The sequence below is a fragment of the Salmo salar genome, unplaced genomic scaffold (genome assembly GCF_905237065.1).
Source record: "Salmo salar unplaced genomic scaffold, Ssal_v3.1, whole genome shotgun sequence".
NCBI classification, from domain to species: domain Eukaryota; kingdom Metazoa; phylum Chordata; class Actinopteri; order Salmoniformes; family Salmonidae; genus Salmo; species Salmo salar.
Genome location: NW_025549009.1, coordinates 350,001 through 355,215, shown reverse-complemented (window position 1 = coordinate 355,215; position 5,215 = coordinate 350,001).

Here is a 5,215-nt window from a genome sequence, read left to right as displayed (position 1 = left end):
CTGGCTGTGCCGGGTGGAGAGGAACCAGGCTATGAGGGTGGCCAGTCCTCTTCTGGCTGTGCCGGGTGGAGAGGAACCAGGCTATGAGGGGTGGCCAGTCCTCTTCTGGCTGTGCCGGGTGGAGAGGAACCAGGCTATGAGGGTGGCCAGTCCTCTTCTGGCTGTGCCGGGTGGAGAGGAACCAGGCTATGAGGGGTGGCCAGTCCTCTTCTGGCTGTGCCGGGTGGAGAGGAACCAGGCTATGAGGGGTGGCCAGTCCTCTTCTGGCTGTGCCGGGTGGAGAGAACCAGGCTATGAGGGGTGGCCAGTCCTCTTCTGGCTGTGCCGGGTGGAGAGGAACCAGGCTATGAGGGGTGGCCAGTCCTCTTCTGGCTGTGCCGGGTGGAGAGGAACCAGGCTTATGAGGGTGGCCAGTCCTCTTCTGGCTGTGCCGGGTGGAGAGGAACCAGGCTATGAGGGGTGGCCAGTCCTCTTCTGGCTGTGCCGGGTGGAGAGGAACCAGGCTATGAGGGGTGGCCAGTCCTCTTCTGGCTGTGCCGGGTGGAGAGGAACCAGGCTATGAGGGGTGGCCAGATCCTCTTCTAGAAAGGCTGTGCCGGGAAACCTGGAGAGGAACCAGGCTATGAGGGGTGGCCAGTCCTCTTCTAGGCTGTGCCGGGTGGAGAGGAACCAGGCTATGAGGGGTGGCCAGTCCTCTTCTGGCTGTGCCGGGTGAGAGAGGAACCAGGCTATGAGGGGTGGCCAGTCCTCTTCTGGCTGTGCCGGGTGGAGAGGAACCAGGCTATGAGGGGTGGCCAGTCCTCTTCTGGCTGTGCCGGGTGGAGAGGAACCAGGCTATGAGGGGTGGCCAGTCCTCTTCTGGCTGTGCCGGGTGGAGAGGAACCAGGCTATGAGGGGTGGCCAGTCCTCTTCTGGCTGTGCCGGGTAGAGAGGAACCAGGCTATGAGGGGTGGCCAGTCCTCTTCTGGCTGTGCCGGGTGGAGAGGAACCAGGCTATGAGGGGTGGCCAGTCCTCTTCTGGCTGTGCCGGGTGGAGAGGAACCAGGCTATGAGGGGTGGCCAGTCCTCTTCTGGCTGTGCCGGGTGGAGAGGAACCAGGCTATGAGGGGTGGCCAGTCCTCTTCTGGCTGTGCCGGGTGGAGAGGAACCAGGCTATGAGGGGTGGCCAGTCCTCTTCTGGCTGTGCCGGGTAGAGAGGAACCAGGCTATGAGGGGTGGCCAGTCCTCTTCTGGCTGTGCCGGGTGGAGAGGAACCAGGCTATGAGGGGTGGCCAGTCCTCTTCTGGCTGTGCCGGGTGGAGAGGAACCAGGCTATGAGGGGTGGCCAGTCCTCTTCTGGCTGTGCCGGGTGGAGAGGAACCAGGCTATGAGGGGTGGCCAGTCCTCTTCTGGCTGTGCCGGGTGGAGAGGAACCAGGCTATGAGGGGTGGCCAGTCCTCTTCTGGCTGTGCCGGGTGGAGAGGAACCAGGCTATGAGGGGTGGCCAGTCCTCTTCTGGCTGTGCCGGGTGGAGAGGAACCAGGCTATGAGGGGTGGCCAGTCCTCTTCTGGCTGTGCCGGGTGGAGAGGAACCAGGCTATGAGGGGTGGCCGGTCCTCTTCTGGCTGTGCCGGGTGGAGAGGAACCAGGCTATGAGGGGTGGCCGGTCCTCTTCTGGCTGTGCCGGGTGGAGAGGAACCAGGCTATGAGGGGTGGCCAGTCCTCTTCTGGCTGTGCCGGTGGAGAGGAACCAGGCTATGAGGGGTGGCCGGTCCTCTTCTGGCTGTGCCGGGTGGAGAGGAACCAGGCTATGAGGGGTGGCCGGTCCTCTTCTGGCTGTGCCGGGTGGAGAGGAACCAGGCTATGAGGGGTGGCCGGTCCTCTTCTGGCTGTGCCGGGTAGAGAGGAACCAGGCTATGAGGGGTGGCCGGTCCTCTTCTGGCTGTGCCGGGTAGAGAGGAACCAGGCTCTGAGGGGTGGCCAGTCCTCTTCTGGCTGTGCCGGGTGGAGAGGAACCAGGCTATGAGGGGTGGCCAGTCCTCTTCTGGCTGTGCCGGGTGGAGAGGAACCAGGCTATGAGGGGTGGCCAGTCCTCTTCTGGCTGTGCCGGGTAGAGAGGAACCAGGCTATGAGGGGTGGCCAGTCCTCTTCTGGCTGTGCCGGGTAGAGAGGAACCAGGCTATGAGGGGTGGCCAGTCCTCTTCTGGCTGTGCCGGGTAGAGAGGAACCAGGCTATGAGGGGTGGCCAGTCCTCTTCTGGCTGTGCCGGGTAGAGAGGAACCAGGCTATGAGGGGTGGCCAGTCCTCTTCTGGCTGTGCCGGGTAGAGAGGAACCAGGCTATGAGGGGTGGCCAGTCCTCTTCTGGCTGTGCCGGGTAGAGAGGAACCAGGCTATGAGGGTGGCCAGTCCTCTTCTGGCTGTGCCGGGTAGAGAGGAACCAGGCTATGAGGGGTGGCCAGTCCTCTTCTGGCTGTGCCGGGTAGAGAGGAACCAGGCTATGAGGGGTGGCCAGTCCTCTTATTCCCAGTGCGTGACAGCCAACTAGGAGCAACAACCTCTGTGTGGTTCCCCTTTAGACAACAACAACAACAGTTGGGGAAGCCCTGTGTCCAAATAGACTGAAATACTAGGTACCACCTATACACATCTGGAGGAGTTAACACAGGGGATCCCGAACGGACTCTAGAAAAAGGCATGGAACCCCACTAGAAACCCCATCTCTCCACCCCTCCATCTCTCCACCCCTCCATCTCTCCACACCTCCATCTCTCCACCTCTCCATCTCTCCATCTCTCCACACCTCCATCTCTCCACCTCTCCATCTCTCCACACCTCCATCTCTCCACCTCTCCATCTCTCCATCTCTCCATCCACTCTCCATCTCTCCACACCTCCATCTCTCCACCTCTCCATCTCTCCATCTCTCCATCTCTCCATCTCTCCACCTCTCCATCTCCCCATCTCTCCCTCCATCTCTCCATCTCTCCACCTCTTCACTCCTCCATCTCTCCAACTCTCCACCTCTCCATCTCTCCACTCCTCCATCTCTCACTCTATCTCTCATCTCTCCACCTCTCCATCTCTCCATCTCTCCACCCCTCCATCTCTCCATCTCTCCATCTCTTCACCCCTCCATCTCTCCACCCCTCCATCTCTCCATCTCTCCACTCCTCCATCTCTCATCTCTCCATCTCTCATCTCTCCACCTCTCCATCCTTCCATCTCTCCACTCCTCCATCTCTCCATCTCTCCATCTCTCCACCTCTTCAAAAGGCATGGAACCCCACTAGAAACCCCATCTCTCCACACCTCCATCTCTCCACCTCTCCATCTCTCCACCTCTCATCTCTCCATCTCTCATCTCTCCATCTCTCATCTCTCCATCTCTCCATCTCCCATCTCTCCACCCCTCCATCTCCCCATCTCTCCACTCCTCCATCTCTCCATCTCTCCATCTCTCCACCTCTTCACTCCTCCATCTCTCCATCTCTCCACCTCTCCATCTCTCCATTTCTTCACTCCTCCATCTCTCCATCTCTCCATCTCTCCACCTCTCCATCTCTCCACTCCTCCATCTCTCATCTCTCCACCTCTCCATCTCTCCATCCTCCACCCCTCCACCTCCTCCATCTCTCCATCTCTCCATCTCTCTCACCCCTCCATCTCTCCACCCCTCCATCTCTCCATCTCTCCACTCCTCCATCTCTCATCTCTCCATCTCTCATCTCTCCACCTCTCCATCCTTCCATCTCTCCACCCCTCCACCCCTCCATCTCTCCATCTCTTCACCCCTCCATCTCTCCACCCCTCCATCTCTCCATCTCTCCACCTCTTCACCCCTCCATCTCTTACCCCATCTCTCCACCTCTCCACCCCTCCATCTCTCCTTCTCTCCATCTCTCCATCCTTCCATCTCTCCACCTCTCCATCTCTCCACCCCTCCATCTCTCCATCCCTTCATCTCTCCACCTCTCCATCTCTCCTTCTCTCCAGCTCTCCATCCTTCCATCTCTCCACCTCTCCATCTCTCCACCCCTCCATCTCTCCATCCCTTCATCTCTCCACCTCTCCATCTCTCCACTCCTCCATCTCTCCATCTCTCCACCCCTCCATATCTCCATCTCTCCACCCATCCATCCCCCCATTTCTCTCCATCCCTTCATCTCTCCATCTCTCCATCTCTCCACCCCTCCATCCCTCCATCTCTCCATCCTCCATCTCTCCACCCCCCCTCCGCCTCTCCACATGGCACCAGCCAGGCCAGTAGAAGCCAGTAGATCCCAAGAGAGCAGCTGTGGTCTTTTAAAGGCGTCATGTCTGACAGCCTGCCCAGGACTGTGTTCCTGTAGTGTTTTACCATCACCATTTACTGCTCTCCTCAGCCCGTTAACTACTGCTCAGTGTGGCCTACTGACTGGCCAGCCGGGAAGGAACGCGGCCGACTGGCCGAGAGGGATCGAGGGAGGAAGCAGGTGCCCGAGTTTTATCGTCTGCCTGTCACCTTCCAGCTGGAGCTCGGGTAGCCTACTCACCAAGGGAGAGGCCCGCGCCCTTATTCAGAAAGAATCTCAGAGTAGGAGATCTAGGATCAGGTCAGAAAGAGGCTCAGAGTAGAAGATCTAGGAGTCTCAGAGTAGGAGATCTAGGAGTCAGAGTAGGAGTGCTGATCTAGATTCAGGTCATAAAGAGTCTCAGAGAAGGAGATCTAGGATCAGGCCATAAAGAGTCTCAGAGTAGGAGATCTAGGATCAGGCCATAAAGAGTCTCAGAGTAGGAGATCTAGGATCAGGCCATAAAGAGTCTCAGAGTAGGAGATCTAGGATCAGGTCAGAAAGAGGCTCAGAGAAGGAGATCTAGGATCAGGTCAGAAAGAGGCTCAGAGTAGGAGATCTAGGATCAGGCCATAAAGAGTCTCAGAGTAGGAGATCTAGGATCAGGTCAGAAAGAGGCTCAGAGAAGGAGATCTAGGATCAGGTCAGAAAGAGGCTCAGAGTAGGAGATCTAGGATCAGGTCAGAAAGAGTCTCAGAGTAGGAGATCTAGGATCAGGTCATAAAGAGTCTCAGAGTAGGAGATCTAGGATCAGGTCAGAAAGAGTCTCAGAGTAGGAGTGCTGATCCACCACTGAGCCGAGGAACCACTCAAATTGTAAACTTTGTATACTCTACTGAAATAGGTTCATCGCAATGAGCCACATACCATTTTGATGTGTAGTTTGATGATGTCCAATACTCTG